We start from the raw sequence: 14,553 nt of genomic DNA, 5'->3' as shown, positions 1-14,553 counted from the left end.
GGGGGGTCCTGGGAAATGTAGTCTAGAGCAAAGCCTCTCCTGGAGGCGCGGTGGTCTCTGGGAAATGTAGTCCCGAGTCCTCCGACCTCGGGGCCTTGCTCTGATTCTTGTAGGCTGGAACCTACTGGCTGCATTGATGTCCCACCGCAAGACCGGCTAGAAATGAAACTTGGTGCCCTGCCGAGGCGCTTCCGCGCAGAACTGAGCTTTCTTTGACTGAAGTCACCCCTAAGGCATGTGGGAGTCTCAGGGGAGGGGGGAAACCTGAGGCTCTTAAGAGGATAGTCCTTGGGGTGTAGTGGGGAGGCAAAGGGGTTCATAGGAGAGCTGAGGCTTCTTAATGACTGACCCCCTATAGGGGTCGGAAAGGGGAGCTCCATATCTGAGACCACAGATCATAAAATCAAAAGAAGCAAACCAAACCAAAAGTAAAAAGAGAATAAGAGGTTCAAAAGTTTTCCCACTACTGGACAAGAGAGATTCCGAAAAGAGATAACAATGAAAAAATAAAACGGTGAAAATTATCAAATAACACAAGACTATTTCTCAAAGATGACAGACAAGTCAACAAGATGAGAGTACATTAAGTACCAAGCACATTGGCCGAAGACGATCCATTGGAAGATATATAAGTGGGCAATGTCAAATCATCAGGGATGGCAGACTTCCACCATTGACCAAGATAGAATAAGCCTATATAATGTCTTCCTTTCATTGATTACAACTGCTGCATAAAATAAAATGGCCCCCTGGATCGGACTGTGCAGGGATGGGACCCCAGTTTATAGAAGGGTTTTTTCCAGAAGACAAAAATAATTGACCTGCAGGGGATTTCCAAGAAAATGGAATGCATCTTACAGAACTACAGATAAGCAACACCTGGTGATAAAACTGTTTCATTACAGTAGAAATAACTTGTCAGAATGAACAAGTATACCATACTAATCAATGTATATCTGTCCCCACTTTGTAAGGACTACTTCCCACGTAAAATGGAAACTTAACGTCAGCCAATCTGAACATTTCCTCCCTTGCTTTGCATTTGCCCCACCTGCCCTTTTCCTTTCCATTCCCTGGGTGAAAGTTCCTTTTACTTTCTAAATAGGATGCTGCCTGATTCACGAACCACTCAATAAAGCTGTGAGATCCTAAAATACATGAAACATTTTTCATTTATCATAATTTAACACCCTGGAAAGAATAAAAAAGCAACTACCTAGCAACTACCTGAGGACTGAGAAAAATAAATAATGGCAGGCAGATGGCAGGCAAAATATGAAGAATGAACAGTATATGATGGCAAGTTCCCTGGGGTATTATCCTGCTTTATTACCTGGCTTTGACCAGAAAGCAGGCAAGTCTCAAAAGTGCACTGAGTACAGATAGCAATAAACATGCTCCAGCCAGAGGACTCAGAAAGGGACTCCTGCATGCCAGAGAGTGTGTTTCTGTGTGTGGGTGGGGGTGGGTAGGATCCCAGTTCTTTTCTTCTTTTTTTTCTCTCCTGGCCTTGCGGCAAGGCCAGCCCCAGTCCTGAAGCTGCACTACCACTGCCATATCTGTCAGTGGATGCAGTAAAAGAGTACTGAAAAGAGTATATTATGTTTTCTCTATTTACTTTTGCCATCTCACCACAAAAGTAGACCAGGATTTGCAAAAGTGTGTGACAGCATGGTGGAGGGGGGCTGAAACTTTGACAGAACCCCACTTTTCGTAGCACTCTTTCTAGAGGACAGGCAAAACTGGCCCCTGGCAGTTAGAGAATATGGTGGAAATCCTGGAGAAGAAATCTAGGGAAGGGGGCTCCCTAATTATGTGAATGAACTGACACAAGTCCCACATTCAACCCCAAGCTGTACATGAGTGGAACAGATCCAAAGAAGCATAATAAAAACTCTGAGAACTGACCTATGATATAGATCACAATAAGTGTCCCAGACAAACCTCAATGTGGCACATGTGTGGAGGACCCAAAGCAGCAGAGCAGAGCCTTTGGAAACAACTGATATTGGAGCCACTGCCCACAGAAGGTGAAACAGAACTTGCTGTTTAAATATTACATTAACAAAAACAACATTCTCCAAATAATTTTATCAGAATGCAGAGTTTCAGAAAACAATTTTCCAAAAAGTCCAGGATACAATCCAAAATTATTTAATATACAAATGGCCAGGAATATGTGACCATTTCTCAAGGGAAAAAAAAATCAACAGATGCCAAGGTCAAAATGAGCCAGATGTTGGAATTATCAAAGACTTTGAGATAGCTTTTATCACTATGCTACATGAGGTAAAGGTGAACACTCTTAAAGTGAATGGAAATATAGAATTTCTCAAAAGGCATACAAACTATTTAAAAGATCCTAATGGAGATTTTATAATTGAAAAAATACCATATCTATTTTTTTATAGATGGGCTCAACAGAAGAAAGATGTCAGAGGAACTGAAAGGTTGGAAGAAAAGAGAAAAATTTAAAAAACAAAAACCAGGTGGTTAGCAATTTGTGGGACAATATCAAATGCTCTAAAATTTGTGTCATTGGAGTTCCAGAAGGATAGGAAGATTTTGGAGAAAAAATATTTGAAGAAATAATGACCAAAAATTTCTAAAATGTAGTGAAAGATGAAAATTTACAAGTTCTTCTGCCCCAATCAAGATGGCAGTGTAAGATGTTCCAGGGCTTTATCCCCGTACATAAACTTTGAGCAACCAGCAAGAACTGGCAGAAACATCTTTCTCAAAGCTCTAGAAAACTGTTAAAGCATTATAGAAACAGTGCAAGGACTGAATCTAAAAAAAAGTCAACTTAAAAATGGTGAGGGTGTGGGGTATGTGGGAAACTTTTATAGATAGATAGATAGATAGATAGATAGATAGATAGATAGATAGATAGATAGATAGATGATATCATGTTTTTTTGTCTTTATTTTTTTAATGTTACATTAAAAAAATATGAGGTCCCCATATACCCCTCATGCCCCTTACCAAACTCCTCCCCCCTTAACAACCTCCTCCATCATCATGAGACATTCCTTGCATTTGGTGAATACATCTCTGAGCACTTCTGCACCTCATGGTCAATGGTCCACACCAGAGCCCACACTCTCCCACAGTCCACCCAGTGGGCCATGGGAGGACATACAATGTCCAGTAACTGTCCCCGCAGCACCACCCAGAACAACTCCAAGTCCCAAAAATGCCCCCACATCACATCTCTTCTTCCCACTCCCTACCCCCAGCAGCCACCATGGCCACTTTCTCCACACCAATGCCACATTTTCTTCGATTACGAATCACAATAGTTCATGAATAGAATATCAGTAAATCCACTCTAATCCATACTTTATTCCTCCATCCTGTGGACCTTAGAATGGTTGTGTCCACTCCACATCTATATCAAGAGGGGGCTTAGATTCCACATGGATGCTGGATGCAATTCTCCTGCTTGCAGTTGTAGGCACTCTTGGCTTCCTGGTGTGGTGGTTGACCTTCTTCATCTCCATGTTAGCTGAGTGGGGTAAGTCCAATAAACCAGAGTGTAGGAGTTTTTTTATATTTTTTAATGTAACATTTTTCATGATCTATGTATCTTCAAAAAAAATACAAATAAAAAAATGGTTGAATCTCATGATGTCCTTGCTGGCCTTTCTCCCCCTCCCCACCCTCTCACTGGCTTGGTCTGAACTGGCCTGCATCCACAGGGAGGGTTCCTGGGCCCACTTCCAGAGGAGAAAGAGAAATCCTTGTGTACATACCAGGTGCATATATGTCTGTGTCAATCTGGAGGCATCCTGAGGGAAATGAATCAGGACATTCGTCATGGGCTCACTATCCTGGGTATAGTCCCCAAAGAATTGAAAGCAGGGACTCAAGCAGATATGTGTACACCAACAGCATCATTCACAATAGTCAAAAGGTGGAAGCAACCCAAATGAGGTCCATCAGCAGATGAATAAACATAATGTGTATGCGCATATACATACACACAATGGAATATAACTCAGCTTTAAGAAGAATTTAAGCCCTTATACTTGCCACTACATGGATGAACCTTGAACACTTTGAGTGAAATAAGTCAGACACAAAAGGAGAGATATTATATGATTTCACTTATTTGAAAAAGCTAGAATATGAAAACTCATAGATAGAAAGTAGAGCATGCGGGGCAGGGGGCAATGGGGAATTAATGCATGATGGATATAGGGTTACTGTTTGGGAAGATGGGAAAGGTCTGGTAATGGATAATGTAAAGGTGGAGCAACATTGTGAATGTGGTTAATCTCTAAATGGTATATGCTTGGGAGTGGATGATATGGGAAATTTTATGTGGTATGTTTCCACACTTTTTAAAAAAAGGAATGACTAAAGAGACAATGACAGATCAAGGCAATATCTGATTCTGGACTGGATCTAATAATGGAGGAGAAAAAGTCCAAAAGGACCTTGTGAGGACATATGAAAAAAATTGGAATATAGACTGTAAGCTTTATATCAATATCAAATTTCTTGAACTTGATATCTGTACTTAAAGTGGTTATGTGAGTATTTTTGTTCTTAGAAAATGTACATGGTTGTATTAAGAGTTCAAGGAACATAGTGTATACAATCTATTTTCAAATGTTTAGTAGATTAGATAGATAGATATAGATAGATAGATAGACTCACAAAGTAAATATGGCAAAATGTGAAAGTTGGTGAATTTGGCTTCCAGATTGGGTTGCATTGGGAGATCTCTGTATGGATTTTGTATAACAATAACAACAAAAGTGGAAAATATTGTTATTTATAACCCTTGTGGGTTAGCAAGGATGTTGAGAATCTGGACCCCCCTTTACCATTGCTGGTGGGAATATAAAATGGTGTATTTTATATCATTAAAATTGTTTGGTTGTTCTTCAATAAGTTAAACATAGTTAAACATAGAATTACTGAGTGTCCCAGACATTCCTCTCGAGATATATATCCAAAAGAATTGAAAAGAGGTGTTCACACCAAAAACTCTGAAGCTCTGTTTATTCTTTTTTTCCCCAGGCTATTTCTTTCTGTTGTTAGACTGGATAATTTCTACTGTTCTGGGCTTCACATTCACTGATTCTTTCCTCTGTACCTTTGTTACAAAGATGAGCTAAAGATGGACATTGTGGTCCTGTATGTTGTTAACTTCACAGCAGCCTGGTCTCACTAGCCCAAAAAGTTCACTGGCACTAAACTAAAATTCTTAGACATCCAATGGCAAAAAAAAAAAAAAAAAAAGCCCAAATAAGCAATGTTTAGCCATTTAGAGTTCACCTGCTTTGTTTGTCCTGAGAGACTGTACTCAACATCAGCTAGCCATAGATAAAGCCCTGTAGGTATAAGACCTCAAGATGCGTCTGTCTCTTGGAGTTCTCTGATCCAGAGACTCCCCATCACGTCAACTCTGCAACATTTGCCTAGAGACTTAGTTCCCCCTCCCATTTCCCTCTCTCCTGGGAGTTCTCTTGCCCTCTTCCCCTTCTAGTGGTCCCTGAAAGCTTCTGGAGGGTCTGCTGTTAGAAAAGATCACCCTTCCCAGATAATCTGTCCAAGAGCCACCTGTATAAGTCTTGTGTGTAACTGCCATATATTGGTCAAATCTTTTTCTGATCAGCTCTGAAATCCGTGAATCCAAACTTACCGCAACCATCCACATTGCTGTAGAGCCTATTCACATTCAGTTTTTAAAATTTTTCAGTTGTATTTTTCAGTTTCAAAATTTCCAATGGATCTTCTTTATGTCTTCTATTTCTTTGCTGAGATTTCCTATTTTTCACTGGTATCAAATGTGTTTGTAATTGCTCAGTGAAGCATTTTGTGGAGACTGCTTTAAAATTTTTGTCAGATAATTTTATCATTTCCCTCATCTGTGAATTGGCATCTGTTGATTTTCATTCAAGTTGAGATATCTGGTTCTTGGCATCATGAATAATTTTCTACTGAAATCTGGACATTTGGGCCATTATGTGATGAGACTCTGGATCTTATTTAAACCCTACTAGGTGGCTTCCTCTGACACTGTTCGTGCAGTGGAAGAGATGCCACCTTCTTACTGCTGGATGTGGGTAGAAGTTCAGGTTCTGCACCTGGCCTCTGCTGATGTGGGTAGGCATGGGGCCAGTTTTTGTGTGTGTGATATTTGGCTAGAGTAGAGCAGTCATTATCTAAAAGTTTTCTGTCTTGCCAGGTTTCCCTTACCCTTGTTCTTTGATTAGAGAGGGTATGCTTTTGTTTGGTCTTTTTTGCCCATACCAGTTGGCATTTCTGGGTTGCCATCTTCCTCAGTTCCAAGCCTGGGATATATGAAGCAAAAAGAAGACCCAGTGAATTCATCACCATCTTGTCCCTTGGGTCCCGTAGTCTCTACCCAGCCTGCTTTCTTATCTCCAACTTCCAGAGTTTTATATTTAGTTTTCTATATAATGACCAAGAATTTTAGTTGTACTTATCAGGAGAAATAGGGAAAAGTATGTCTTCTCCATCTTTCCTGAAGCAGAAGTCCTTCTTCTATTATTTTTAAACTATTACTTCTATCTTGTACATGTTCTTTCCTTGCCCTTTTAAATATCTATCGTACATATAAAGGATATTCTACATCTATTTTTATATTTTTCCCTTTCTCTCACAATTTCAAATCTGTCATTTTTCTGAGTCCAGTGATAATTTATCAAGCTATTCTTAAGACTAAATGATTTGGTTCTATGCTATATCTATGCTGCTAATTATATTTCCTAAGTCAAATTGTTTCACCTTATTGACCTTAGTTTGTTCACTTATAAAATAATGGAAATGGATTAGACAGTCTTTAACTTACTATTCATCTCTAAAGATACCCTATTAAAATAACAGAACTAAACATTATTAACTAACTTTAAAAGCTCTATGTCCTTACATGTAAAATGAGAATGAGTGACTATATTACAGAAATGATGTGAATACTGACATAGCATTTTTAGAGTAATGTCCAATAAATAATATTCAACTATTCGTAGCTATTATTTAAAACCCTATGATTCCAGAGGGGGACACAAGGTAGAGAGGAACAGGAAAGGCTAAGCATAGCGGCTGATCTCTGCCTTTGGTTATTTATACAGTTTTTTCCCTAAAGATTTTTTTTTAAATTTCTCTCCCCTTCCCACCTCCCTCCTGTTGTCTGCTCTTGTGTCCATTTGCCATGTGTTCTTCTGTGTCCACTTGCATTCTTGTCGGCAGCACTGGGAATCTGTGTCTCTTTTTGTTGCATCATCTTGCTGTGTCAGCTCTCTGTGTGTGTGGTGCCACTCCTGGGCAGGCTGTGCTGTTTTTGGGGGTAGGGTGGCTCTCCATGTGGGGCACACTCCTTGCCGTAGGGCTCCCCTACATGGGGGACACCCCTGCATGGCATGGCACTCCTTGCACACATCAGCACTGCGCATGGGCCAGCTCACCAAATGGGTCAGGAGGCTCTGGGTTTGAACCCTGGATCTCCCATATAGTAGGTGGATGCTCTATCAGTTGAGCCAAATCTGCTTCCCAGATGAATATATTTTGATAACTGCTAATTAAAAATTAAAGTGAGTAGACATTCCAGACAGAAGTAAGAAAAGTTGTTAATGTGGAAAAGCTTAATGCAAGTTCTTGGACTGTAAAACAATCTATTTTTACATGATATACAAAGTACATGTTCTAAATGAGTGATAGATAAAACTAAAAATGTAGAAAGTGAACAAAATATGAAAGACCTTTGTTGGAGTATTAGCCTGCATAAAGCATGCTGGGGTACTTGGCATGACTGCTTTAAATAGAAATGTGTGCGGTTTGGCATGGAAATAAATGACTCAGAAAGAAGTCAGTGAAAGGAGATGGCTTCTTGTTCCTCATTTTATGGGTACGTGTTAAGGTCAATGTGCGTAGTGTTTGCCAAGTTTTTAATAATAGCTTTGTAAGGGTCTTTTTGCTAAATAGAGCATTGTTTGGAATTGTACAAATACTATGACTTTGTACAATAAACTTGTCAGTAGCATTTGCTCTGATCCCCTGAAACCCCGGTCTGCATGATTTTTCATTTCTTCATGAGTCACCGTTGACAGACCTTAAATATTGGGGAAAGTTCAGACTGCTCTTTACAGAAACTGAAGAATGATAGACCCTTGTTTTTAGCGTGGTAGTGAGACAACCAAAGATTTTTATTTTTTATTTTTTTTTAAGATTTATTTTTTATTTCTCTCCCCTTCCCCCCCCACCCCCAAGTTATCTGCTCTCTGTGTCCATTCGCTGTGTGTTCTGTGACCACTTTTATCCTTACCAGCGGCACTGTGAATCTGTGTTTCTTTTTGTTGCGTCATATTGTTTTGTAAGCTCTCCGTGTGTGTGGCACCACTCCTGGGCAGCTCTCCTTAAGGGGCACACGCCTTGCGTGGCATACTCCTTGTGCATGGGACTTCCCTACGCAGGGGACACCCTGCATGGCAGGGCACTCCTTGTGCACATCAGCACTGCGCATGGGCCAGCTCCACACGGGTCAAGGAGGCCCGGGGTTTGAACCACGGACCTCCCATGTGGTAGGCGGATGCCTTATCCATTGGGCCAAGTCCGCTTCCCCAAAGGTTATCTTTTAGATTTCTCTGGGAGATAAATGGTGATGGGATGTTTATCCAATGGCCACATCCTCTCTATCATCTCAAAAATTTGGTTTCTTCTGCCATTTCCTTTCTGGATTATGTCTTAGCCTGGAATCCTTTGATTTTCTTAGCAACTCAGGCAGCCAGACACTCAAACATTTCCACATATATAGAATTAGGGGGGGAAATGGTTCTGGTTTTACAAGTGAAAATGTTGGATGTGACTGTGTGCAATGGTCCAGAGACCTTCTGCCAGAGAGCCAATCATCACTATGAGGCCTCTTCAGCTCTAATTTTCAGTTCTGTCGGCCCAGCCATCCTAAACCATACTGCCCCTTCCTCTTACTACTATCTATGCCAACCTTTCCCTTTTGCCTTTGGAAATACCAGTGATATCATAAACACTGCAGATGTGCTAAAATTCATCACTGAAGGTTCTACCCCACTTTTTGCCATCACTAATGCCATGCTTTTTCTGAGGATTTCTCTTCCCCTAAAATCCTCTAGAGTTGATGCTGCTCATTTCCCTTGCCCCACATCCCATGGATCCCAGAAAGAAAAGTGGATGTTATTTCCTTTTATTGCTTCCACATTTTCATCCCCTGTCTTCACATAAAAATTTCTTCTGTAAGAGCCAGGTCATATGCTTATACCCCTTTCTATAATTCCTAACTGCTGTAATCTGCTTGTGATGGTTTGAAGCTATATGTACCAGAGAAAAACATGTTCTTAAATCTAATCCATTCCTGTGCATATGAACTCATTGTAAATAGGATGTTTTGATGAAGTTATTTCAGTTAAGGTGTGATCCAATTCAATTAGGACGGTCTTAATCCTGTTAGAGTCCTTTATAAGTGAATGAAATTCACAGAGCAAGAGAGAAAGCCACTGAAGCAAGAAGCTGAAATCAACGAGACCCAGAAGGGAAGGGAGAGACCAGCAGAAGCCGCTGTGAGCCTTGCCATGTGGCAGAGGAGGCAACAATTGCTGGCAGCCAATCTTTGGAAAGAAAGCACTGCCTTGATGATTCCTTGCTTTGGACATTTACCCAGCCTCAAAATCATTGATGAAGAAATTCCCATTGTTTAAGCCAAATCATTTCACAGTATTTACTTAGGCAGCCTAGGAAACTAAAGCACTGCCCACACTCATTCTGAGAACAGTTTTGAAAAGAACATATCGACCTAAGCTTATTTTTACAGAAACTGTTGTTTCAGCTTAATTTGCTCAAACTCATGATGCTAACTTAATTTTTAAGAACCTCTGTATTTAAGCTCATCTTCACAGAAATTGTGTTTCAGCTAGGTTCACTGATCTCCAGGTCTTTACCCCTCATTCACTGAAGACTTTAATACCAGTTGTTAAATTTTCTCTTTCCTTTATCATTATCTGCATGAAACTTATCCAGTTGGTTGGCACTCCTTTTCTCACATATACTTTTTAAAAAAAGATTTATTTATTTACCCCCCTCCCCCCATTGTTTTTGTGCTGTCTGCTTTCTGTGTCCATTTGCTGTGTGTTCTTCTGTGTTTGCTTGTCTTCTGTTTCGGCAGCACCAGGAACCGATCTGGGACCTTCTAGAGTGGAAGAGAGGTGCTCAATCTCCTGTGCCACCTCAGTTCCCTGGTTTCCTGCGTCTCTTATGGTCTCTCCTGTGTGTCTCTTTCTGTTGCATCATCTTGCTGCACCAGCACTCCACACAAGCCAGCTTGCCTTTAGCAGGAGGCCCTGGGAACCAAACCCTGGACCTCCCATATGGTAGATGAGAGCCCAATCACTTGAGCCACATCCACTTCCCATATATATACTTTTAACAATGGTAGAAAATAAGAATTAATGAGAAAATAGCTTATATATTATAAATTTAAGTTAAAAGGGGAAAGTATTTATCAGTTTCACTTATGCAACCTATTCTGAAAGCTTAAATACTACCGAACTTGCTCCAGTAAGAGTCAAAAAGAAATTCAAGTTGCCAAGGAGGATTTCTACAAGGAACACAATGAAAAGGACTTTTGCTTGCTTATTTTTATTAAACAATACATGTCATTTAAAAAGTTGAAAATATTTCAATAAGATATTGTAAAATACAAAAGCATGAAGAAAAAAATAACTCATAATTCCAGCTAGTCATGATTATCACTCTTAAAATTTGCTAACCATCTAGCCTCATATTTTATTCTGAATATACACAGAAAGGGTATCTTGTATGGCAACTGCTACTTACATTACATCTGGTTTTGCTAGCTTCCCTACTATACCTAGTGATCTAATTTTTTTCCTCCCTGAGGTACTGGAACAGAGGACTGAACCTGGGACCTTGTATGAGGGAGGCTGGTACTCAACCACTGAGCCACATTGGCTCAGCTCCTGAGTTGGCTCCCTCATTTGTTTGCTCGTTGTTTTGTTTTGTTTTGTTTTCTTTAGGAGGCACCAGGAACCAAACCCGGGACCTCCCGTGTGGCAGGCACTTGCTCAACTGCTTGAGCCACATCCATGCTCTGATCTACATATTTTTGGTGCACTGTAAAAACACCAAAGGCAACAGAAAAAGTGACCTGAGGGTAATAATGTAAATTACCTGCCATGTGGTTTCCCACTTCACTCTGTTCATGCTTTTTGGCACTCCCCAGGGTTAGGAGAAAGAGATACAGAGACAGAGGAGCTCTTGCTTCAAGGAACAGTGAGATACAAGTTGTCACCAAGGGTGTTAACAATTCGACTTACACATGGTCCTTTCAGAAGGCTGGGCCTAGATGGTTATCCATAACTGGATGGGGGAGAAAACAGCACCCAGCATAGGAAGAATCAGGTCAAGGTTATGGCACAGTTTGGGGTTGACTGGGGCTTTGCTTCCATTTCTCCCAAAATATTCCATCTCCCCTCTTCTTAAGCATCAAAATAAACAATTCATGTATGATTTTTCTGTAAACTAACAACTTCTCTAAAATAATAAAGAATTTAAAAAATGATAGTAATGATTATTAATTGGCTTTGCTCTCTGCCAATTTCCCTCTCTGGTTATTTTAATATTTGTTTTGTGAATATTCTCAGGCTGTTATTTGGGAACATTTAAGATTAGAATCATTTTATCTTCCTGAGGAATTGAAATTTTTATCATTCTCTAGTGACTTTATCTCTAGTAATGTATTTGCCTTACAGTCTATTTTGTCTTTTATTTAGATACAGCTTTCTCTTAGATACTATGTGCCTGGTATATCTTTTTCTATATTTTTCACCTCTCTGAGTTCTTGTGTTTTATAGATGTGTCCCTTGTAAAGAGCCCTTAGCTGCTTAAAAAAAAACACAAAAATCCATCTCATAATCTTTGATTTTAACTCAAACACTGGGTGCATTTGCATTTATTGGGACATGTATTTGGGTTTATTCATTATGGGATTTCTGTTTACCTCACTTTTTCTTTCTGTTTTCTCCTCCCTTTCTTGCCTGCTTTTGGGATGATTTTTTCCCCACTCCATTATTTTCTTCTAGTTTGAAAGTGTTCTCTCTCTCCCTTCCTGCTTAGTACTCTCACTTCATCTTTCTCTCAATGGTTATCATGGTTATTTTAGCATGCACACTAAACTCAATCCAGTACCTTTAACCCAGTACCTCTCTCACAAGATTGCTCTGGCCTCCAGTATTTTCTATTTTACATATTAACCTATTTTCTACCAGATTCCTGATGTAGCACTGCTATAAGTAACTCTACCCAGTTAATGCAGCAGCTCTAAAAGTTCACTATTCCTACAACCATGAGCATTTTATCTTGTACAATATCATTATATAGTACAGCTTTCATTCAATAATGTACTCTCAACATTTCCCTTCATAGGGCAGGATATCAAAATAAAAGGGTCTCTCAAATCTGATACTCTTTGTAGGATAAAAAAATAATCATCCGAGAAAGCCGCCATTAGTATGTTCTAGGTGAGTTCAGCAAATCTCCCTGAGGGATGCAGTTCTACTCACATTAGATACATGTAAGGGATGTCTGAAATGGGAGATGTCTGATGAGGAAGAAGAAACTTTTACTAAAAAAATTTTCAGACTTAATCAAGATACTCTTTATTAGAGGGTCTATAAGCATGCTTCAATTCTTAAGTATAGATAATATACCTTTTCTTCCCCTCCTTGCACATACTCTTCTCCCCTTTCATTCTAAGCAAACAACTTCATCTATTTCATTAAGAAAGTACAATTAGATAGGAACTCCTTTTATTCATCCCACCATCATATTCTTAGATCTGCTTGCACTGAAATCTATATTCTCTCAACCTCCTGTCCATAGAAGTATCCCAGTTCCTATCAAACATGAACCATTTGTGCAACAGCCTCATCTTCTCCCAGCCTGCCAGTTCTCTTATTGGGTCATTACCATCAGTTTACAAACATAAACTATATATTCCATCTTTAATTAATAATAAACTAAAAACAGAGAACCAAAACTCCTTTCCTTAGTCTCATATCTAGTTCAAGCTATTGACTAACCTCTGGACTTGATGTTTCCTCTTCCTATCCTTGTTTTCACTCTAACTCTAATAACAACTATAAATATTTATGGTCTGAGTGCTGTTCTAAGATTTTTAAAAATGTAACATATGAGAAGATGGTGCACCAGGATTAAGGAAACAGGCACAAATGTTAAAAAACTTGCAGAAAGCCTTAACAGTGGCAGGGCCAAATTTAAAACCAGGCAGGCTGATTCCAGAGCCTATGCTCTTATAAATTACTCTATGCTGCTCCAAACTGGGTTAAGACCCCAGCAATTCATTGAGACAACTTTTGAAATGGTCTGTAAGGGCCTACATATTTCCAAATCCAAATGACACTTTTGGTGGTGATCGTAGCAGCAGTCAACACAGGTGACCATCTCTAATCTTCATACTCTTTGCTCTCTTGGTTTCTAAGATACACATTCTAGACTAGACATCCTCCTGTGACCTTAGGCTAGAAGACTGGCCTTTCCTTCCTCTACCTAACTTCTGAATGTTGGAGACTGCCAAGGCTCAAATCTACATTTCCTCGTTTTCTCTAAATATACTTTCCCTAACTGATTACATCACATTCTCTGGCTTTAATACCATCTAAAGGGACTCATAAGATTCCCAAGTTACTGAGGAAGTCTCCTCTGATTAACAAAACTTAATATATCTCAAACCAATTCTTCATTCTATTCATTGCCAAACTACTCCTCCATGGCCTCCAGCATCTTACTAAATGGCATCATGCCAACTGTAGAAGTTAAAAACCTTGGCATTGGGAAGCAAATTTGGCTCAACTGACAAAGAGCATCTACCTACCATAGGAAAGGTCCAGGGTTCAAACCCAGGGCCTCCTGACCTGTGTGGTGAGCTGGCCCACGTGCAGTGCTCCTGCACTCAAGGAGTGCTGTGCCACGCAGGGGTGTCCCCCGCATAGAGGAGCCCCATGTGCAAGGAGTGCGCCCCTCAAGGAGAGCTGTCCCATGCGAAAAAAGCGCAGCCTGCCCAGGAGTGGCGGCGCCGCACACATGGAGAGCCGATGCAGCAAGACGACACAACAAAAAGACAGATTCCCGGTGCCACTGACAAGAATGCAAGCAGACACAGAAGAACACACAGCAAATGGACAGAGAGAGCAGACAATGTGGAGAGGGGAGAAGGGGAGAGAAAAACAACAACAAAACTTTGGCATTGTCCTCAGTGCCTTTGTCATCCATGCACCTCAACAAGTTCTGCCAGTTCATCTCCAAAATAAATCTCAGGTCTACCCATTTCCATTCATCAACCAATGCAACATCTCTTATTCTAACCACTATATTGCCTTTATTCAGTATTACTGCAGCCTCTTCAGGATTATTTATCCTTTTAAAGGGGTATCCCGCCCCTACTCTGGCTCTGTTTCAATCCACTCTTCATGAAGAATAAGTGATTTTTTTCAAAATGTTAATCATATCACT

This window comes from Dasypus novemcinctus, chromosome 18, assembly GCF_030445035.2.
Source record: "Dasypus novemcinctus isolate mDasNov1 chromosome 18, mDasNov1.1.hap2, whole genome shotgun sequence".
Taxonomy (NCBI): domain Eukaryota; kingdom Metazoa; phylum Chordata; class Mammalia; order Cingulata; family Dasypodidae; genus Dasypus; species Dasypus novemcinctus.
This window is presented reverse-complemented; position numbering follows the sequence as displayed.